A 24,096-nucleotide genomic window follows, 5' to 3' on the forward strand; every position below is an offset into this window, starting at 1 on the left:
ATCTTCTTTTGAGACTCACTAGGCATGGAAAAACCTAAGCCTGGTGAAAATGCTTCCTCCTGTGTGTGTGTGTGTGTGTGTGTGTGTGTTTCAGTCACAGGCATCTTCTTTTGAGACTCACTAGGCATGGAAAAACCTAAGCCTGGTGAAAATGCTTCCTCCTGCGCGTGTGTGTGTGTGTGTGTGTTTCAGTCACAGGCATCTTCTTTTGAGACTCACTAGGCATGGAAAAACCTAAGCCTGGTGAAAATGCTTCCTCCTGCCCTGTGAAGTTTCAGGTCAGCTAACCATGGGGTTTGTTATATAACCTACACACTGGGCACTGGCACAAGGGGACCTCAGGCAAGGATCGCCCCTCTTGGTTTGTGACTGGCAGCTTTTCCCTCTAGTATGTGCCATAGCTACAGAGCCAGATTGGAAGGAGAGGATTTATAGGAAATCCAGCTGTGAGTTTTCGGGGGTTTTTTTCCTCTTAGAGCTGGAGGCGGGGCCAAAACCAACCTCAAACCAGGCACACCATTGATCAGGCTAGAATGATGTGGAACACAGCCTCACAGACAGCAGCTAAGCACAGGGGAAATATTAGCTGGCAGAGATAACGAAGAGGAAACACTCAGTGACAGACGCACCATCTGTCAGTTTCGGAGAAGCGATTTTCAAGAAGGCAGAAAATGAAGAAGAGAGTGGTTTTGTTTCAAAGGTACAGCACAGCCTTAAGAACGTTTTAAACAAAGTGAGCCTGTATTTCATAGAAGAGGTCCTGGCGGTGGGTAAGACAGCAGTTACTTCCTAGCTGTACTGGGAGTTTTTGTTATTGATACATAAAGTTTTCTTTGTAGTAAACTTGATATCTAGAAAGACAATCTTGTTTAACAAGAACTTGATTTAATATGGAAATCAGTGTCTCATTTTGATTATTCACTTTAAAGTGAATTGGAAAGTTACAGGAAGATACTTATTTACTCTATTTAACCTCAGAGAATTGCTTTTATCTCAGATAGACTAGAGATACTGATATCAGAACTGTCTTATTTTTTTGAACTATGGGCTAAATTACTGGAATCTTTCCTTAAAGGTAATTTAGTGAGAAAGTACCCATCTCTCAGATTTAAGAGGCTGACAGAAAATGCTGTCTATTGGATCTTTACTTCCCTGGGATCAGTTGCATAAATAGTCATAAATGTGATCTAAACTTCTACGTGCCTTTCCTAATAACGTTATTGTGTTGATGTAGTTTTTAAAGGAGGCTGCTTCTTAATCTTCTTTATAAGCTGCTATGTAAAACAATCCTGCTGTGTGTGTTTAATACATTTTCAAAGGTGTTAGTTTTAGAACAAAGTTGGACTTGTGCTGTTTGTGTTGTTGTATGTTATATCTAAGTAGTCTGCATTTGATGTCACATGTCATATGTTTTGTTACGCTGAGATTTGTGTAGTTCCGGACAGGTCTACAGTAGTGCTTTGGAATCATAAGCTTATATGAGCAATAGCAAGAAGGTTTGAGGCGGATCACAGGAGCCCCTGTATTAGAAAAAGGCAGTTCTCTTACAATTCACACAGGCAAAAGGGGCTTATTTTGCCTCAGCGTTAGCCAACTGTCTAGTCCAAACCAGAAGTGGAAGCACTGGCTGTAAACTCACAAAACCACTCAGTGTTATGGCCCAATATGGATGTCAGAACTTTGTAGCATGTGTGGGAACATGGCTGCAGTCCAACGTCTGGAATCATTTATCTTCTGGGAGAGTCCAGAAGACAACTGCTTCATGCATTTTACAGAAATCCTTGCTGATTGATTTCATTTACATAGGGCAAGCACAGTGACTGATGGTGGGGCGACCACAAGTGGGGGAGAAGTATTGATCTATTTCTGCTTTTCCTGACATCCTGATCTCATTAGTGTCCCAGCACCTTTGAATGAGATTGTGCCATTACGAGCAACCATATGGTTTCTACAGGGCCCTTTCCACCCGTTTCATAATAAATGCCACATTGATGTCTTTTCTCATTGCGGGGAGTCAGAAACTGAAAGTTGAACATTTGTCTTACTGTCTTTTCAGAAGTTTAACCTATTTCCTATTAGATTTGAGGAGTAAGAGAAAGAAAATACCAGTAGACACAGTTCTCCTTAGGCTCATCGCAGCTTAGGCAGTGAAATTTTAGAGATGTGTACAAGACAGTCTTTCTGAAATTCTGGAACATACTCTTCGTGATACATAGACTCGTATCCGTGTGTGAGGATATCAGCTTGCCAGCCAGTATTTTCCGGAGAGCTAAGTTCACATGTGCTGACATATGCTGACTTGTAACAGGGTAGCATCCAGATCTTTTTCTAACTTGTGAAAGAATATTTGCCAGTTTCTAACAATACCCATGTCAGACTGGGTGAAGACATTTTTAATTTATTGCAAGGACCAAGGTAACAGTCAGAAGTCTTGGATTTCAGCCACTACCCTTATGCTGCTACTTTGGTGATCTTAAGAAAGATAGCTAACCTTTTAAGAAATCTGTTTCACTGCTTAAAAATACAGTGAATAATTCTAGCCATCTCTGATTTCCAGAGACACTTTAAATGTCAGCAAGATATTAATAATGTGTCTTGCTCTGTTACTTTTTAGTATATATGTCATTTATGAAGTTGCCTGTTTCCTTAGACTGAAAAAGCTGAAAAATTCTGGGTAACTGGAAAGAAGATTCTGTAATTTTACACAGTAGTACTTTTGTTTGCAACAGCCTACTCTTGAAGATACTTGTACTGATCTTTTTTCTTTATGTGGAATTATCCTTTGATTTTCTCATTACAGTTTCTGGCATTGTGAAATACCAGGCATTCTCCCAAACAGGTTGAAGTTGTAGAAGTTGGATTAAGATTGGTGCAATGCTGCTTTGGTCTAGTATGCTTAAATATATATAATTTTTAAAATTCCTGATACAAGGAAATGAATGATAGTGCAAACTAGGTTACCTAATATTTTCTAACATATATATGTGTATATATATATATACATATATATATGCATATAAATGGTGGCTCAGATGGTAAAGAATCTGCCTGCAATGCAGGAGACCCAGGTTCGATCCCTGGGTCAGGAAGAGCCCCTGGAAAAGGGAATGGCTACCCATTCTAGTATTCTTGCCTAGAGAATTCTGTGGCAGAAGAGCCTGGCAGTCTGTGATATCAGGGGTCACAAAGAGTTGAACACAACTTAGCAACTAAACAACAACATATAAAATATTAAAAGAGAGGACCCTTAGTGTGTTTTCATTTTAAGCCATTTTTTTTGAAGTGATGAACATGAGAGCAAGTTAGGATAGTGCAAACGGCATCAGAAGTCAGACCTGCCAATCTCAGCTGCCAATACCACCACACTCCAAACAAAACCATCCTTCTGGGCACTCTTCTTATAAGTGGCTGGTGATCAAATAATGTCTGTGGAATGAATGAACAAGTCAATCTTTTGGTATCTTTCTGAAGATATTATCTCATTCATGGTATACTTCAGGATGGAGTCTGAGTACCCATTTGTGGGTACTCATTACAGTGTGATAGCATATAGACTGTTTTAGTCTGGTGTCTGTCATCACCAGTAGACAAACTGTTAACCGAGTTAGTCCTACCTGAATCTTACTAACTGCACTTAGCTAACTAAAAAACAGGGCTTTCCAGGGAGCGTAGTGGTAAAAAATCTGCCTGCCAATACAGGAGATACAAGACATGTGAGTTCCATCCCTGGGTCAGGAAGATCCAGTGGAGTAGAAAATGGCAACCCACTCCAGTATTCTTGCCTGAAAAATTCCATAGACAAAGGAGCCTGGTGGGCTATGGTCCATGGGGTTGCAAAGAGTCAGACATGACTAAGCACACAGCACATAACTAAAAATTAAAGCTATCAATCAATTCTCTCTATTAGGAGAGAGCCTTGATTTATTTGTGACTAGATATGTTTTAAACGGAGAAGGCAATGGCACCCCACTCTAGTACTCCGGCCTGGAATATCCCATGGACAGAAGAGCCCGGTGGGCTGCTATCCATGGGGTCGCTGAGGGTCGGACACGACTGAACGACTTCACTTTCACTTTTCACTTTCATGCATTGGAGAAGGAAATTGGAGAAGGCAACCCACTCCATTGTTCTTGCCTGGAGAATCCCAGGGACTGGGGAGCCTGGTGGGCTGCCGTCTATGGGGTCACACAGAGTCGGAGACGACTGAAGTGACTTAGCAGATATGTTTTAAAAAGAAAATATAGTCATCTTTTTGAGAAGCAGTTTGGCTGCATTTATCAAGACCTTCTTACCCAGTAAATCCCCTTCTAGGAAATTACCTTAAGGAAGTGGTTTTAAAAAAAAAAAACAAACACAGTAGCTAAAGCTTTCCAAAGACAGCATGAGATTATTCATAAATAATATGAAAAATGGCAAATCAATTGACACTAGCATTATCTTAATAATCATAATAAAGTTTTTAATGATCCACAGTCTACCCGATCAATTATATATAATTGTGTTAACTTCAATGCTGCCTTTTTTAGACTCTTTGTAAAGAACCAGGAATATACTTGAAGCCATCAAGTTTACAACTTCTTGCTGCTGCTGCTAAGTTGCTTCAGTCATGTCCGACTCTGTGCGACCCCAGAGATGGCAGCCCACTAGGCTCCTCTGTCCCTGGGATTCTCCAGGCAAGAATACTGGAGTGGGTTGCCATTTCCTTCTCCAATGCATGAAAGTGAAAAGGGAAAGTGAAGTCGCTCAGTCGTGCCCGACTCTTAGCGACCCCATGGACTACAGCCTACCAGGCTCCTCCATCCATGGGATTTTCCAGGCAAGAGTACTGGAGTGGGGTGCCATTGCCTTCTCCTTACAACTTCTTACCAGGCTTATAATTTTACTCCTCTCCCTTGTTTCTTTAATTTAGAAATTGTTGAAAATAAGGTAATCTCTGAGGCCAGTTTTAAAACTCTGTAAAGAAACAATAATCTTAGCATCAGGAGAGGCCTAAAAGGCCTGTCTTATCTGTTTTTATTAAGAAGTAGACTGTCACTGAGAGAGATGGAAATTCTAACTGGTTTAACTTTTTTCTTGAACTGAAGTTAAAAAACAGTTAAAAAGGGAAAACTTGAATCTACGTGTTAAATGACTATGAAGAAAACTATGTAAATTGTGGAAGCCTTTTATAATCCCTCATTTAATCTCCTTTTACATGGAATAACTGGCAGAAGTAAAGCCATTGTATCATAATAGTTTCTGCAAGTTATATCAGGATAAACCACAGGAATACAGGAAATAATCTCCTTTCAAATCAGGGCCCTGTAGTCAGTTGAACCCTGAACTGACTTAGAAGTTTTACAGCTTCAGCAATAAACTGATTGAGGGCCTCGCTGCTGAGATTATTGTCCATCACTCACCTCTTTGTTCAAGAGGGAGGGTTTTTTTTTTTTTTTTCACTTCTTGGGATAATCCTTGAAATGGACCCCTACTCGTGATGCCGTTCCCTGAAGCTCTTGGTAAAGAAGCTGGAGCAAAGAACTGCTGACGGGCAGGACATTTCCCCAGCGGGCCTGGCCGCCTTGTCTTAAAAAGGGCAGAAAAGCGTATGCCTTCTTTAAAGACATTTCTAAATGGTCCTGTTGGGCATACTGCCCACCAAGTAAAGCAATCCCTGCTTCAGAGCACTCCCTGTGTAAACAGTGAAGGAATGCCAACTTCAAAATGAATACAAACCCAGTTGATAAACAGGCGAATAAATCCCCACATGGGCCACAACCAGCCCAGGAGTAAATGTCAGAGCATCAGGTCATGGGTGGAGGGAGCAGGGAAGAGTGGAGAGGAAATCCTGGAGGAAATCTGAATCTTCATAATCAGGAAAGCTCCTTGAAGTGGCTTCCTTCTTAGTTAAGCTGTGAGAGTGAGGAGAAGCGCCTTCCCAGGGTAGTTGGGTGTGGTGGCCTACACCCTGGCGTGGCAGTTTACACCTTGGTGGCAGCTTTTGAACGCCAAGTGAAGGTGGTCAGTTTTGTAGCCTGAGTCGAGCCAGGCTGGTTGCCTGAGCTAGAGGCGTGTAAGAGAGCCAGCTGCTGAAATCCCCAGCGCAGGAAGCTCTGACAGAATACCAAGGAAGGGCGTGAGTGCAGACAGCAAGCCAGAGGGGAGGGAGTTAGTTCAAGGCAGTAGTGCCCTTCCCCTTCAGCCTCTGCACAGGAACCTCTGGGAGGCCCGTTACTCTACAGTCTGCAAAAGGCAGCTGGATGCTGTCTGAATTATTGCTTGTGGGTCTAGAATTTAAGCTCACTCTACTGCCTCAGAGAAGATTATGCTCTAAAAGCTTCTTGGAATTACTGGTTCTGTACTCGCTGCAAGAGAACAAAGATTTAGAACAATCTCCTAAGAACCACTGTTCTTTCCACATGTGCTTATTATCCTGCACATTGGACCGTTTGTACTGGGCCTGACCAGGGAGCCACTATACACATTATGAGCAGGTCTGGGGAGGAGAAACCCAGCACGCACATGAGATACCCTTGAATTAACCATAAATTATTCCATGAAAAGAACCCTTATGTAACGTGGAGGCATTCTGTCTGCTGTTCTTTGGGTCTTGCAAGTACTTGAATAAAACCACAAGATGGTTAAACAACAATAGTGGGTGCTCAGTCTAAATAAAAGCAGTTTATTTTCAGCAGAGTGTCGAACTCTAAACTAAGGACTTCTCCGTGCCAGGCATTACAGCAGAGAGAAATAAGATATGTGTAGCTTTAGAGTTTACTACCAAAGTCTCCGACTCTGTGTTGGTTTAAGCTATAATTTTATTTTTTTTTTTCAGTCACCCTGACATTCACTGATTTGGTGTTGGTATATTACTTCTGTAAAGGATCTAAATCCCTATCTTACTTCATTTCTCTTGTCTCGAAATCCATAGCTAGTAACATTGCATATTGCATTTCAACAAACATTTATTGATCATTGACTAAGTGTGAGGAGCTATGAGAAGCAGACAGACCTGTAACACCTGCTCAGGGATATTATAGTCCCGTCTTTGGGGCAAATATGGACACAGTTCAAGGGAGAATGACTTTTATACTAATTAGAGGCATAAGGAGATACACTATGGAGCACACATTTAAATCAGCTGGAAGAATCAGAGAGCTCCATGGACAATATGACATTTGAGCACAGCCAGGAAACACAAAGAGATGTTAATTTAAGGCAAAATAGAAAACAGACATTCATAGATAAAAGAATATATGTCAAAAAACACAAAGACTTTATTTTTAATATTTATCTTTACTTTTTAACTATTTATGGTTATTTGGCTGCACTGGGTCTTTGCTGCGGCACATGAACTCTCAGCTGTGGAATGTGGAATCTAGTTCTCTGACCAGGGATCAAACCCAGGGCCCCTGCACTGGGAGTGCTGAGTCTTAGCCACTGGACCTTCAGGGAGGTCCCAAAACATGAACACTTTAAAGTGTTGTACGTGTTCAAGAATAGACACAGGGTTTCCCCTGAGTGGTCAGCATGACTAGACTTCGGGGGGTATGAGGAGACAGCTGCATCAGGAAATGGGGCTGAAAAGGCAGTTGGGGTTAGAGCTTTGAAGGCTTTTAGATATTATTTCCTAAGTCACACATGGTTATTGACAGTTTATGAGGAGGCTGATTTTTAGTGCAAGTGTTTGTTGCTCAGTCATGTCTAAGTCTTTGTGACTCCATGGACTGTAGCCTGCCAGGTTCCTCTATCCATGGAATTTTCCAGACAAGAACAGTGGAGTGGGATGCCATGTTCTTCTCCAGGGGATCTTCCTGACCCAAGAATCAAACTCGGGTTTCCTGCATTGCAGGCAGATTCTTTACCAGGTGATTTTTAACTTGTAATTTGGGAGGAATGTTCTGGTAAAAGGGTAGATTGGAGAGGAAGCAATGATACCATGTATGGGTCCATCCACAGCCCATATCCCTCCATTCCATCAACTAATATTAATTAGGGACCTGTTGTGCATCAGGCCCTATTTTAGGCTATGGAGACATATCAGTGAGCAAAATAGCAGAACATTTCCTGCCCTCATGGAGCTTATGTTCTAATGGAGAAGACATACAGGGAACAACGTTAATGTTTATCTTAGTGGCAATTAATAAGGAAAATGAGTACAATAGGGCAAGATGGTATGAATGTGAGCAAGAGGGATTAAGTTTTCTGAAAAGGTGTCTAGGGAAAGTCTCTTTGAAGAAGAGACTCAAATGAAGATGCAAAGGAAGGAGAATGGAAGAGAGTATATGTGGATTCTGAGGCAAGAGCATGTCAAATGAGGAAACAGAAAAGGCCAAGGCTCTGGTGCAGGTGAGTCTGGGGTGCTCAGATGACTGTCTAGTTGAGCCAGTCCTGGACAGAAGAAGGAGGAGGAAAACGGGGAGATATTTCAACAAAAGCATCCCTCTGTGACTGGTGGGTTTGGCTAATAAGGAAAAGGTCAAAGAGGGCTTGGGAGAGGGGGAGCGTGGGTTTACACCAAATGACTCAGGTCCAAGTATTTGGTGTTAAGACAGTTTTGTAGGGTGGTCGGGATGACCTCATCAAAGGAAGAAGTGAAATCAGCCACGAGTGAGTAAGTAGCATGGGATGAGGGCTGGGAACTGGTAATCAGTTGCAAAGTTTGATCTAGCTGCTGAGAGGGATAGGAAAAGAACTCTATAGCATGTGAATATAAGGACTGATGAACAGTGTTTTTAGCTTACTTGTTGGTTGTTTATCTGTTCAGCAAACACATATTAGCACTTACTGTGTGATTAGCACTGTACTGAATGCTGAACATACAAAAGAGGAGTGTGCTTACTGACAGAGAGGACAGAACATTTCTAAACATACAGAATGTATTCCTTTATTAGAGTGGAGGGGGCTTCCCTGGTAGGTCAGTTGGTAAAGAATCTGCCTGCAATACAGGAGACCCAGGTTTGATCTCTGGGTCAGGAAGATCCCCTGGAGAAGGCAAAAGCAACCCACTCCAGTATTCTTGCCTGGGAAATCCCATACAGAGGAGCCTGGCAGGCTACAGTCCATGGGGTCTCAAGAGTCAGACATGACTTAGCTACTAAACCACCATTAGATTGGAGAGAATGAGATAATGTAATATTTAACTTCTCACAATAAGCCCACTCACAATACAGACAACTTTTACTGGGCTGATCCTTAAGAGGTCCATATTAAAACAAAAACAAAAAATATTCTCTTCCCTCTTGTATAGAGTTGGTTCAGTTAGAACCAAATAGTTGTAATTTTCAACAATTGTGTGTGTGTGTGTGTGTGCACTCAGCCATGTCTGATTCTTTGCAACCCCATAGACTTTAACCCTCCAGGCTCCTCTGTCCATGGAACTCTCCAGGCAAGAACACTGGAGTGGATTGCCATTTCCTCCTCCAGGAGATCTTCCTGACCCAGGGATCCAACCTGCATCTCTTGTGACTCCTGCCTCAGCAGGCAGATTCTTAACCAGCTGTGCCACTTGGGAAGCCCTGCTTAAACCTGTCAGTAAAACTGAGTTTCCAATCAGCATGCTCTGAGGTGCATCTCATGGATGTGGGTATGCTCTAAATGGATCTAGGGATGCTGAAGATACTAATCCCCTCAGCCTTTGGGCTGGCTGAGCAGGGTCTGGGGTAGCCAAAGACTCCATCTGGCTCCAGCAGCCTGGTCGTTTACCCCAGTGTGTGGTAAAAATGCAGCGTAGGCCAGGTTGAGAAGAAAATGTTGGGAAGCATGTGATCAGAAACGGCCCTCCAATATGCCAGATCTTTACCCCATGTTTCCAAGCATAGTGGCTTCACACTCTCGAATGTACACGCCTGTAAATAACAAGATTTTGAGTGGTATTCTCTGTATAGCTATCTGTAATTTCTGTTTTGGGGGTGTTTTTTTGTTTGTTTTTGTTTTGGGGTGTACCACTCAGCTTGTGGAATCTTAGTTCGCTGACCAGGGATTGAACTCAAGGCCATAGCAGTGAAAGCACAGAGTCCTAACCACTGGACTGCCAGGGAGCTCCCTGCATTTTTTATAAAAAATACATGTTCCACTGTTATTAATTATCTCAAATCATAAAGGCCAAAGATCATCAACAGTTGCATACATCTTCATTTCGAACAATCTTCTAGAGAATTTTAATTATTCCAGTTGACTTCTTGTCAGGTCTGAACATATTTTCATCGTTCTTACCTTGTAGATGTGATCTGCTGTAGTCCCAGTACTGGAGGGAGGGAAATTTCAACTTTGTCACTTTCTGGTTGACTACTTATGCTAGTAATTAATATCATCTTCTCTCCATACTTTCTCTGCAAGAATCTTTTTAAGTGACTTCTCCATTCTATGAAGGTTAGTTTGATTAAAAGTAAGCAATGTATTGTGCTTCCCTTGTAGTTCAGTTGGGAAAGAATCTGCCTGCAATGCAGGAGACCCGGGTTTGATTCCTGGGTCAGGAAGATCCCTTGGAGAAGGAAATGGCAACCCACTCCAATATTCTTGCCTGGAAAATCTCATGGACAGAGGAGCCTGGCAGGCTACAGTCCATGGGGTCGCAAGAGTCGGACTCAACTTAGCAACTAAACGACCACCACCAAGCAATGTATTCCACGTATTTTCTCAATCAGGTACATGTATGCTGCCATACATCGTGACGCTTGGCAGTACTGGAAATGTGCATGGACATATGAGGACCAGTGCCCCGCTTCTGTACTCTGACTCTCGCCCTCCCTCAGAATACACTAGCAGACCTGCAGCTTAAGGCGGGGGCGGGGGGGGGGGGGGTTGGCTGCGTTGTGTGTGCTCTGTGTGCTCAGTCGCTCAGTCAGGTCCAACTCTTTGCGACCCCAGGGACTATAACCCGCCAGGCTCCTCTGTCCATGGAATTTTCCAGGCAAGAATACTGGAGTGGATTGCCATTTCCTCCTCCAGGGGATCTTCCCAACCCAGAGATGGATCCTGCATGTCCTGTTGGCAGGCGGATTCTTTACAGCTGCACCACCTGGGGAGCCTAACGCCTTGTATCAAATCCTGGTATTGAATCCTGGCATAACATTTTCTTAAAATATCAAAAAATACTTAAATATTTAAAATAGACACAAATGGAAATTTCTAATATATTCATCTGCATCCTATTTTGGAGACCATTTCCCTCATGCCCTATAAAGAGTCATTGCCCCTCTCCTTAACCTAGTGACACAAGCTGTTGGTTATTATATGGTTCTCATCTGCCAACCACAGTACAGATACAAGCTCATTTTATCCTCACAGCCATCCTTTGAGGCAAGACTGCTATCTCCATTTTACAGATGAAAAAACCGAGGTTCAGAGAGGTTCATTAATGTGTGCAAGGTGGCGTTGGCTGTAAGAAATGAAGAACATAAGAAATAAGAAAACATAAGAAATGAAACATAAAATTTTTGCTATCTTAATTACTTCCTTCCTTCTCTTAGGGCTAAGGTAATTTGCCATCTTGTGTCTAAAACACTTAGTCCCAGAAAATAAAAGAATTTGGAGTTCTCAAGACATTCTTTGGGATAATACTGATATGGGTGCTATATGTCTGTTTCTCACCTTAAATTGTAGCAGCATTGTGCCTGGTTTGTATCCATGCCACAAGCCTGGTTGCTATGGCGTCCTTCATAGTAGGAAAATATTTGTCAGCTCCAGGTGGCTGGAACACCAGACAGGCTTGCTGATAGTTCAGTGAATAGGAATAATGATTTGGCGAGTTACGGGGTAGTAAGCAGAGAGAAAAACAAAAACTCCAGGGACTCTGATGAAACAGGCCAAGGATTTTCACTCTGTGTTTCCACCACTACACAACTTCAAGTTCAGTCAGCTGGGTTAGAGACAGACTAAATCTGCAAAGATGAAATTGGAGGCTACTGAAATAACATCCCTTTGCTGTGAGTTCATATAATGCCTTAGAATAAAACGTGTTGTCCCAGTAAAATTAAGTTGCCATATCCAAAGTAGTGGCCGCATTAGACGCTTTAATTATTGTTCATTGACTTAAATCATCTCCTCAGTCATGATTTATTCTCCTTGAACATGATTATCTCCAGATAATGTTCTCTTCCAGTAAGAAGGGAAGAACAAAGGAAAATAAATAAAACACAATTTACTCAAATCTCAGAAAAGTTCTTGCACAAGAAATGAAGAAGCATGGGAACATATGAGTTCTTTTACAAAAACAAGTTTTTCCTTGAAGTCACTGCAAGATTGCAGCTCACATAGCATATTGGTATGTGTATATGTTTTTACAAGAGGGGGCTGTGTCACCAGAAAAACGTGACTCAGTCTCTACAGTCATTTTTTAATGACTAACAGTATACATAATATCCTTTAAAAAAAAAAAAAAAGAGCAGTTTATAATTCATTTCTCATTTTTAAAAAAGTTCATTTTCACTTTTTCTGAAGAAGCCTGTATCTGGGAAGTGAGAACCATTTTTCTTTTCATCTTAATTCTTAACTGTTTTAAATTTGTACTATATTCTGCCCCAAACCAACAAACCATTATAAGTTTGAAAAGTTTTGTACTAACAAACATACAAATTATAATTTATAATAAAGCTGTAGCATTCTGAATCCTTAACATGATGTTTAAGCGCCTTCGAACCTAAAAATTAATGCTCGTTAACCTATTTTATGTACTCTTCCCATAAAAGAATCTACATTTACAAGATACATATATTGGAGAGGGGAGTGGTTCTTGTGTGTTAAGATTCAGTCAAAACACTTTTTTAAAGTGAAAAAAGTTAATCTCCTTCGTAAACTGGATTTCATAGCAGAATATTCCCAAAATGAAATACTAACTAGCCCTCCATATTTAAGATTTATTTACAAAAGTTCATTTAGCACATGATTTTAAGGTAATAGCATTGTTTTTGAGCAATCTGTTTTTAAAAAGTGAAGTATATTTATGGTTCACAAGTCATCTGATTTTTTTTTTTTTATTTATCAGGTTATTAGGTATGGGCTGTGTTCATTGCCCCATTCCTGTGGCTTTTCTACTGAGTTAAGTCTATTGACTATAAGTCCAGACTGAGGCAAGAAGGGACAGGAAAAAAGTATTTCTGTGCTCTTGCTTCTACCTAGGAAGAATTCTTTCTTTCTTTTTCCCTATATGAGTGAAAAGAAGCTCTAACAATCCCTGAGACCTCTGGGATAATTCTGGACTATAGTAACTAACTGAAAAAAACAACATGAAAACCTCAACTTTAAAGAAATTTCTTTTTGCGTCAGCCCTGAAAGGGGGGGAAAAGAGCATAATCCCTCTCACACTTAGTTAGCAGTGCTATAAGGAATTCTGACTGGCTTGATAATCACCATGGAGCCTCAGAGTACTTGGCTGGTAGATAGCTAAATTTAATTAATAGTACAGATTGTCAGATAAACCTCCTCATTTATTTTACAGCTCTGTGTACTTTCTCTGTTCTGCCCCCTCAAGTTAGGGTCTTCTCTTCGTCTCCTTGTTTGCCGCTTGCCTGGCTAGAACACCGCAGCAGGGCCACTTGGAGCATTGAGGCTCCCTGAAGAGTGCTTCAGGCTTCAGGCTGTGAGGGTTTGAATCCCGGCCCTGTCCCCATCTGCGTGCACGCTTTGCTGCCGCTGGTCCCCACAGTGGTGATGGCGATGTCTGCCTCAGAGTGTCAGGACGGTGCAAGGTCACACCCGAAAAACCTGCTTCTGTGCTTCCTCTGGGTGTATGGCCTGTAAAAATGCTGTCAGTATGATGCCCTCATTGTTTCTGCTCCTCACCTTTTCCTAAGCTCCTGGAGACTTCAGCCTGCCTGGAACCCTAATGTCTCCACCTAGAACCTTCCGAAGAAAGTCAAAACCTTGAGGAAAATATTGCCTGATGCATCAGCTTTTCTCCTCCTCCTTATCACTGACAATCCTCACTTTCATCAGTTTAAGTACCATCGCCTCTCTTTTTGCACCTCAGCTTCTCTGTTGCAGTGATGACATATGCATTTAATGGCTATTAAGGTATGAATAAATAAATGGAGAAATTATGTGAGTGAATGTTTTCTTTCATTTGGTTGCTTTTTTTCATTTATAATTTAAACCCTACCTTTTTTCAAAAAGATTTGGAAGAGCTTTTCTGTTGGTATCACTTATTCCCATTTAGTTATGCCTGAGGACTAAAACTGGAGCAGAACCTGTGGTTTGCCTCATAGTGCTTCCACTGTGTGGCCTGAACACATTATTTAATCTCTCTGAGCATTAGTTCCTTCCTGTGTGAGACAGGGATGACAATACCACTGTAGAGGTTGTTGTGAGGATGAAGTGAACCATTGTGTTCAGAGCATAAAGTATTTAGCATCAATGCCTGGCACACAGTATCAACAATAATCATGCAGATACCTTCTAACACAATATTCGAGCATCATAAGAGAGAATTAAAACCAGAATCGAATGGAGGCTGTGGACCCTATAAACCTTCCTCGAATAATTTGTATCAGGGAGAACATTCATGAATATGCATTTTGAACACTGTAATATTCTAGTGACAATATTTATTTCAAAGAATGCAAATTCCAATAACAAGTAAGGACGATTATGATGAACAGGTTAATGAATAATGGAAGCAAAGTTACCAATATACTGTGTTAGCCTGTAAGTAGCTTATTCTCTGTTTAGTAAATACTCCAAATATGGCAAATGTTTATCTCCAGTCAAACTACAAAATGCCTAAAAGCCTTCATAGGCTCTAGAATTTTTTTTTTCTTTTTTGGCCTTTCTAATAATAACTATTTAGTAAGTTGCCCAAGCATGTTTTACTATAGCACTGTGTGCCTGATATGGTGTCAGGTGTGGTGGGACTGGCTGAGAAGTTGGAGACTCCAGTCCACATATTCCTATAACTCCATTTCAGAGACAGCAGTTCAGGGCCGCACACACCCAGGGCCAGATTGCCTGGTGGATTTGCAGGCTGCGTGCAGTGTGAGGTCATTTACCCAGACATTTTAATAACTGTCTTATAATAATTGACTGCCTTTAAAAATGCACTTTTATTCATCTCCCTCCAGTCAGAATCCTGTCTTCTTGTCTCTATTAGAATTGAATGACAAGACAGAGAGAGATCAAAAACGGTACATTTAAGGATAAAATTGAAGAAAAGGAACCAGTTGGGGTTAATGTCTAGGACAAAGATGCAGCCGCAGAGGCCACGGTTTCTCGGGATGCTTTGCTTGCTGTGTCAGAGACCACAGTATGAAATCACACAGACGTTTGGATTAGAGCTCATCAACAATGGTTTCCTAGCAACAAAGTGTTAGACCAACCCTAACTTTCCTACAACTTTCCTATATTGGTTTTCTTGGATTCAGGTAGCAGGGGTGTGGGTAGAGTCTAGGGTCGTGTCTCCTGAACGTACGTATGCTTTATCTTCTCTGGAGTCCTGTGACCCTGTACCAAGGAGATATTGATTTCAGATACTCTCAGCATAACGTTTCATCTTACAAATCATAGCATTTTAGAGCCCTAAAAGGGACCTCATTTTATTGGTGAGAAGATTGGATCAGGGAGGTCACCGTGTTGTGCCCAAGGTCACACAACTAGCTGGTCAGTTGATTATTTTATTTGGCATCTCTTGACTCTCTTTCGGAGCAAAAACTTATTCCATAAACATCTTTGATTCCTACAGGCTATCTCTCTCTCCTTTTTTCTAATTTCCTGAATATATACATTTTTTTCCCAAAAAAATTTAAAAGGAAATTTTTATAAACCTCCTGGTACACAACAGGATGGACTATGACTAAGCAAATAGTTTTTAAAAATAAAATTCAAGGCCTTCAAAATTACTTAGCTTACCATCTAATACTATCAATCAGTGGTGGGCCAATCATTAAAGCTTCCTAAAGAAAAATACACTTAAAAAGTTGAAAATCATGTATATAGTTTAAGAAAAAAAACATGGCTTCATTTTAGTAACTGTTTAAGTCATAAGTTATTAAACATACCTTGTAAATTGTTTACAAAATTCCAAAGTCTTTTTGAGTATAATAATGTATTGAAGTAACACAGTTTTTTGCATGTTTGTTTTGAATGCTTGGATTTTTTTTCTAAAACAGTATGTTGTTTATGTTGGGCACATTGAAAAATGAGTGCAATATTACAACTGCATCCTCTATTTTTGGTCTATCATGATGGCGATCCTAAAAGCTGCAGGCTTAAAAACACTTGGGGTTTTGTTTTCATGCCTATCTCAGTAAATCTTTAAAATATTTGTTAAATAAAACAAGCTCAAGGCAAAATGAAGGCCAAACAGGGCATTCATTAGCCACAAAGAACTTTAGCCAAATATTTACTCATGGATTAATGTGAACTTACTGGGTGATCACAGGGTACCTAGTACAGTGAGAAGCTTGTTTTATCCTGGAGGGAGTTGGGCAGCTAAATTTCAAAATAACATAAATCTAGAGTTAGATTTGGAATCGTCATTTTTGCAGTAGTATTTAAAGTGATTTAGAGTGGGTGGAAGTTGAAAGAGAGGTGAAGCTTAAGGTGGTCATTTTAGTCGATGAAATCCAGAATACTACCTAGGACAGGGCAGACAGGGAGCAAAGGGCACAGAAAGCCGTTCTGTAGATGGGAGAAGAACTGAGCCAAGCAAAAAAAATTGTGCTTAGAAAGACAAAGTTGAGAACAGAGTCAAAATTTATGACTTGAGAAATAGCTATGAACTACATACTATCCATAATAATGGCACCAATACATAGGAAAGACAACAGGGCCTTTCTTTGTTAGAAGGAGGCTTGTACACAGCAGCCAGGTCATAAAATACCAGGGTGCTGAAATACTAGTGCTGGACTCACCATCTAGGTGCCAGCCAGAGGATAGCTTATTGCTGTAGTTCCCTCCTTTCTCATTCCTCCCTCTGCCCCTTGCCTCATTTTTTTTATAACTAAAGATCAGTTATATCCAGAGAACTCCCTCGCAGTCCAGTGGTTAAGGCTCTGTGCTTTCACTGTAAGGTGTATGAGTTTGAGCCCCAGTTGGGGAACTAAGATCCGAAAAGCCTTGTGGCCAAAAAAAGAGAAAAAAAATTAGTTATATCTAGTCATTAAATACTAGTGTTAGATGATAAAAGCCACTTTGGAGATTCCAACCAAATTGTAAATGTGCCTGCTTTCACCTCTTGTGAATATACTAAGGAATTTTTAAAATCTCAATATGTATCTCTTCCTTATGAATGTTATTCCTGATGTTAATTCCTAAACAATAAAAAGGAAGGAAATGAAACATTTTTGAATGATAAAAAATGTAAACGTGTTAGTCACTCAGTCATGTCAGACTCTTTGGGATCCCATGGACTGTAGCCCACCAGGCTCCTCTGTCCATGGAATTCTCCAGGCAAGAATACTGGAGTGGGTCGCCATTCCCTTCTCCAGGGGATCTTCCTGACCCAGGGATTGAACACAGGTCCCCTGCATTGCAAGCAGATTCTTTACTGTCTGAGCCACCAGAGAAGAAGCCCCTTTGAATGACAAAAAAAGAAACATAAATACAAGATGTGGAGTCGTTGGTACCTCCTTGATAGGCCCTACACATCTGTCCCTGGATCCAGTCACAGTTAGTTTGAAAAGGAAACACCAAAGGTCACTTCACAGTCTTAAACCTAGAAATCAGGTTGAGCCTGAAAATAATTACAAATATGTAAGGGATCTGTCGGAGAAGGCAATGGCACCCCACTCCAGTACTCTTGCCTGGAAAATCCCATGAACAGAGGAGCCTGGTGGGCTGCAGACCATGGGGTCGCTAAGAATTGGACACGACTGAGCGACTTCACTTTCACGCATTGGAGAAGGAAATGGCAACCCACTCCAGTGTTCTTGCCTGGAGAATCCCAGGGACAGAGGAGCCTAGTGGGTTGCACACAGTTAGACACGAATGAAGTGACTTAGCAGCAGCAGCAAGGGATCTGTGGATTTTGTTATTGTTATTAAGGCAAAAGTATCTTAACCTCCCGTCATTCTCACGGACTAGTCTGATGGGGGCAAGAAGTTTCTTCATGGTGAGAACATGAGGCCAGGAAACCTTCCCACAGTCAGCATCCTCTCATTAAAGTCTTGATAACACCAAATTGCTTTTTAAATGCCTCGTACTCTATAAAGCTGATGAGCAGTGAAATAAATCTGTTCAGTCAACGGAGATTGGGTTTATTCTCAGGGGTGGCAGGAGGTGGGTACGTCAAGGAGAAGGGACTGAACTGAATCCTTTTCACAAGAAATTATTTCACAATCTATCTTAGTGTGTGGTGCATATTGAAAGTTGGGTGCTTTCCATGAAAGCAAAAATGGGCATAAAAGACAAAAGAGTTTCCTAGTGATATTTAGAGTGAAGTTGATTATGTGCACGTAGGAGCAAAGCATGCCAGAAATTTTTCTCAGAATTAACTTTCTCAGAATTAACTTCTGTTGTGCATTTTGATTTTTCATGTGTATACTCTTATGACTCATCCAACTTTCATCATTGCATTCAATGAACACTGGCCAGATACCTGCTCTTTTCCAGGCACAAGGGGGGATTTGGTGTCAGATAAGGTTGCAGTCACTTCATGGGAAATAGATGGGGAAACAGTGGAAACAGTGTCAGACTTTATTTTTCTGGGCTCCAAAATCACTGCAGATGGTGACTGCAGCCAGGAAATTAAAAGACGCTTACTCCTTGGAAGGAAAGTTATGACCAACCTAGATAGCATATTCAAAAGCAGAGACATTACTTTGCCAACAAAGGTCTGTCTAGTCAAGGCTATGGTTTTTCCAGCGGTCATGTATGGATGTGAGAGTTGGACTGTGAAGTAGGCTGAGCACCGAAGAATTGATGCTTTTGAACTGTGGTGTTGGAGAAGACTCTTGAGAGTCCCTTGGACTGCAAGGAGATCCAACCAGTCCATTCTGAAGGAGATCAGCCCTGGGATTTCTTTGGAAGGAATGATGCTAAAGCTGAAACTCCAGTACTTTGACCACCTCATGTGAAGAGTTGACTCATTGGAAAAGACTCTGATGCTGGGAGGGATTGGGGGCAGGAGGAAAAGGGGACGACAGAGGATGAGATGGCTGGATGGCATCACTGACTCGATGGACATGAGTCTGAGTGAACTCCGGGAGTTGGTGATGGACAGGGAGGCCTGGTGTGCTGCGATTCATGGGGTTGCAAAGAGTCAGACATGACTGAGCGACTGATCTGATCTGATCTGAAGGTTGCAATTCCTATCCTCAAAGTGTTACAGTCTCAGCCAACTAAAAGTATGTTTGCCTTGAGGACAAGATACTCTGCTCCTGGTGCAGGCCAACCTTGGCTTTCTTGACAAAGCATCAAGCTTCCAAGGTCTCCTGGGCACTGGTACTTCCGCTGGTGGGTGGAGGACAGGGCAAGGTAAATCACTACCCCTGTGCCTTTGCACAGACTTCCGTCACCACCTCCAAGGGAGGCTGGGAGTCACCCTCCACCCGTATGTTTGTTAAATACTTAGCTTATCTCTGCTGTAATTTTTGAATTCTTAATTTAAAAAATTTACCATAGTAAAAATATCCTCTTAGTAAAAAGCTGAACTGGAAAGCTAAGACTTTTACTACATCCAATTTATATTAATGACAAATAGAGAGGTTAGTTTCAATGAAACAGATGCCCTTCCAATAACTTATTTTTGAGTAGGTCTCAGATTTGCACCATCAGACTTTTCATGAATGTGAGATTGATGAATTTGCTTTTTATTTCTTCTACCCTCCATCCTTCATGAAGTTGCAAATTAGCAGCAGAAAAGTGGAGAATGGAATCAGGACCCTAGAGGTAAATCAAGTAGTAAAAATGCACAATTCAGGACATTACTGTAATGATGACCATTTATCTTCTAAGAAATCCAGAGTCGTCTGTGCTCGGCAGCTCACTTTAATATGGATGGAGAGGGACTCCTCTGCCCTCTGTCTGCCTTCCAGTTCTTCTCATCTCAACCCCCCCAGTTTGAGGCAGTTACAGAAGAGGAAGTTCAGCCACAAGTTGAAAGGACAGGAAGTGACTCATAGTTCCCCCAGGGGTCAGGTGAGTGGGTAGTGAGGGAAGGCTGGGAGAGAGAATTCCTGATTAGAAAAGTAGCCCAGATGGGAGAGTGGCCAGGGCTGGAATTTCAGAAATGACAGTGACATCAGCATTCAGGAGCCTCCCCCAGTTTCCCAGATGAGCATCTCCAAGCACTGCTGTGAGTCGTTCCCCATTTATTTTCACAGCATGATTGGAGACAAGGAGGTGTCAATATGAAGCCTGAAAAGAATGATTGCAAATCCTGGGAGCAGAGTTTCATAGGATGTTTCTGGCAGAATTTATTCCTAAATTAGTGCAGTCTGGGTTTTACTAATAGAAACCGTTATGCCAAAGAGAATTTTAAAACCTAGAACTCGTGAACCTAAGAGGTATGGATTTGTTCTTGTTTTTGTTTTTTGTTGTTGTCTTGGGACCATTAACTTCAAATTTGCTGATATCATTAGTGTGTTATGAAGTAAGTGACAGTTACGGAACATGTAATTAAAAATATGCTGTTTAGACTATAAATAGAAACCACACTTGACGGCGAAGAGAAGCACAGAATTTAAAGCAGTTATGAACATGAGTACCTACAGGACACACAAGGGTATTTTTTGCACCAAGAAGGAGGAAGTCTTTTAGAAACATCATCTTTCCTACTTGTAGTCAACTGCGGAATGTTTTAAAACTATATACTTAGGTTCTTTAAGGGCATGTAAGAAAGATTTGAAAGTTTCAAAGAAAAGATTAACCACTGGAATTTTAACGTAATTCTTGAGTGCTTCCTTGACGAGGAGAGAGTTCTGTTCGCTACTAAAACACTCTGTTGGAAATGTGAGTAAGTGGAACATACTTCACCTTACATTTTAGTTCTGTTTAAGAGTTTGATTCATGAGAAAATGTGTGGTTCTTTCTGTTCCCAAGGTAATCCTCTCTCCCGGTGACTGTACTTTGAGGCTGTGGTGCAAATCCATGGTGTTCCTTTTTTTTCTTTTTTTTTTAAATGTGAATGAAAACAGTAGGGAAGGAAGTGTGGAGGTTTGGAATCTTTGCTGCTGCTTCACAGGTCACAGGGGAGCAGTGAGGTTCTTCCTCGCTGTCAGAGGCCAGAAGCATGGGGGAGACTATCATTTACTCCTTGCTCTAAGTTTCTTTGAGCCTCTGTGCTGGAAGTTTCCTCGGTTTGTAATGCAAACGTTAATCAAGCCCCTTTGGGGGACCGGGCACTGTACTGGCACGGGAGACAAAGACCATGCCTGTGGAGGGAAACAGAAAAGCAGAATAAACCAGAAATTCCAGTGCCAGGGTAAGTACCGGGCCAGAGGCACACAGAGGGTGCCAAGGAGAGACGACTGGGAGACCCTTACTTACTTGAGTGGTGGGCAGTGGGTGGTCAAGAAGGACTTGGCAGAGAAGGTAAAACTAGAGCTGAGAATTAAAGAAATAGACGGGAAAAGAAGAATAAGGCTTAGCTAGTCAGATCAAGTGGGAGAAAGTCTTTCTAGACTTAGGGAAAGTACCTACCAGGAGCAGAAGACGGGAGTGGCTGGAGGTGGCAGTTTCAGTGCCCAATTGAGACGCAGGAGGACACATCAAGTCCTTCACGAGGTCGCTGCGCTCAAGAATCGTACGCTGTCCTCAGAAGTTTGCATTTTACTTTGGAAGGATTTATGAGTTCTGAAGGATTTTATGCAGTAGAGTGAGGGATCAAATTTGGGTTCCATCTCTGAAGTTATCCTTGAAGGATGTTGTTTGCGTTCCTGAACAAAATGCACAGATTGCCTTCAGAACATGAGCTCTTGTACTCTTTTATAGAAATGTATTTAAGATGTCTTTGTTTTCAAACCAGCATCTTACACTGCTGAGCAGAAATTCTGCCTCCGTCCTGTGATCTAGCTCAACTAGCTGTCAGCTGCCCAATGCCTGTGTGACTCGCGGTTCATTCTAGTCAGACTTACGGGTCCAGCAATGTCGTCCCGTCTCAAATGGAGTTGGAATTCGCCCAAATTCCACAGTTCCTAGTGTTCGGGGAAGCCATTATTTTAAAATAATGATAAATCATCTCTCTAAAAATGAAATTCCCTTTTAAATTTACATCTAAGTCCCTTCAGGGCCCCAGAAAGTCCGTGATGGTGCATCTTGGAGCATTGGTCTTCTTAAAATTCAAGGGAAAGCTTTTTGCAGTCCTCTCTATGGGTGGAAATGGCAAATAATTCATGGAGGACATCTGTTTATTTTCTTCTGCCATTTGAGTATGTCGGTGGGAAAATGTGAAAAGTACTCATTTCAGTTGATAATAATAGCTCCAACTTTTAAGTGCCTGCTCTTTGTCAATTTACATAATTCATTTTGTCCAACAAATGTAAACATAGAGGAAAGTCCAAAGCCTTGTGCCAGGGACCAGAACTGTAGCTGTATACAAAATGCCCTTCCTTGTTATGGAGTTTCTCTCACATGCTTCCAGCTACTCTGAAGTGTGTAATGTTACACACATAATGAAGTTTGTTCAGAGACCCTCTGCAGGGAGCATCTACTCTGTGCTGCTCTCCACTGCTGCACTCGGGGTGGAGATGGGGGTGTCAATCTCAACTTTCCCATATCTACTCCTGCCTTTACTTTATTCATTAAAGAATTTCATTCCTTTCCCCTTGGCTACCTTCCTGTCTCTAGAAATTGAACAAGGGCTAGCAATCATCACTACCATCATCAATCAATCAATCAATGTCCATATATGAGCTTGTTATTCTGTTAGTTATTAACAGTAGCCATAACAGCCACAAATCTATATTGAGTCCCTACTGTTTACAAATTCACTGTTCTCAGACTTTAAGTCTACAAAGAAATGGAAGTCACAGCTCCATATAATAAGTCACATAACAATTCAGGATAGCCAGAGATCATGCAAGGGTAGAGAGCATAAGTGCTGTAAGGGTTTAGGGAAGGCTTCCTGAAGGAGGTGTCCAACAAGCCACATTTTCAAGGAAGGAAAACCTTTAACTAAACAGGATAAAGGGGAGTGTCTTCCAGGCAGACCCAACTAAATCGATTGCCCAAAAGAAGGTGACCTCAGTATATCATACATTTTTCCTCTGTTCCTGAGAACTGAAATAGTCATGGCTGGGTGTAGTTATGTTTCAACAAAGGAGATTACTCTACTCCATTTCTCTACTCTAGTGTGGTTACATTTCAAGAGAGGCATCGTTTTACTCTGACTGAAAGCATGCCCACTTCCCTATCAGTGCTGTCATGGAATGAGTGAATGATTCCCTTGGAGGAATGAGTAGGGAAGCCTCAGGGAACTGGCTGTTTGCCAGGACATATCCAGGGAGATCTTGGGTGATCCAGACAGAACTAGGGTCAGATCTGCTCCTGAGGAGACCCAAGTCGTTTTGCTCATCACCAGAACTGCCCTCCTTCTCTAGAAGGTCATCTGGAAGACCTAAGTTGCATGAGATCTCATGTCATTGATTTGTTATTGATTAAGATTGGAGCTGGCATTCAACCCATCCTCAGCTCCAGCAACAGTAGCAGCAGACTTCTCAAATGGAATGAAACAGGAAGGTATGACAACCCAGCATGTGCCCCTCAGCCTACTTCAGTCAAATCAGGAAAGGAGAAAGCAAGAGAGCTTTTTACAGGAGCCAGAGATACCGTCACCAAAAACCTTTGACCAGCAGTACCTGGGGGTCGTTTACTATGAATTAATAAAAGGAGCAACAGTCCATTCCAGTTTAGGATGAATGTCGAGCAATGTTGGTGAAATATGGGTACCCAAGGGATACTGAAACAGAAACAGAACTTCTCGGCTCCTCTCCTTCAGCAGATTTATTGAAGGATGTTTGCCTGAAACACACTAGGTTCCAAGTAGTCTGCCAGGCACTAGAGGCAAAAAGTGAATCAGGCAACATCTGCCTTTGAAAAGCTTGTAGTCTAATGGGGAGACAGATGTGTTAACAAGAGCATTTCAGTCTAAACTTGTAAGGACTAAAATGTACAAAAGTCCAGAAAAGGACAAGCTAACCTGGGATTCAGAAAGTGACGTCTTAGCTGAATCATGATAGAAGAGTA

General features: G+C 41.6%; 1 protein-coding gene across 12 annotated transcripts in view; it reads left to right on the forward strand.

Moving 5' to 3' along the window:
* The window catches only part of STARD13 (StAR related lipid transfer domain containing 13), a 493,326-nt gene that overhangs the window by 395,272 nt on the left and 73,958 nt on the right, over nucleotides 1-24,096 (forward strand). The window contains exon 1 of one of the 12 annotated variants that reach the window (XM_059892088.1): nucleotides 372-770. The exons of 8 other annotated variants lie outside the window; for them this stretch is intronic. The gene's annotated coding sequence lies outside the window, so the exon portion shown is untranslated. Of the gene's footprint in view, nucleotides 1-371; nucleotides 771-19,058; nucleotides 20,418-20,447; nucleotides 20,863-24,096 lie in introns of those variants that run through there. 3 more of the 12 variants (XM_024999935.2, XM_024999936.2, XM_059892089.1) reach the window with 3 other exon arrangements.

This window comes from Bos taurus, chromosome 12 (genome assembly GCF_002263795.3).
Source record: "Bos taurus isolate L1 Dominette 01449 registration number 42190680 breed Hereford chromosome 12, ARS-UCD2.0, whole genome shotgun sequence".
In the NCBI taxonomy this organism is placed as follows: Eukaryota; Metazoa; Chordata; class Mammalia; order Artiodactyla; family Bovidae; genus Bos; species Bos taurus.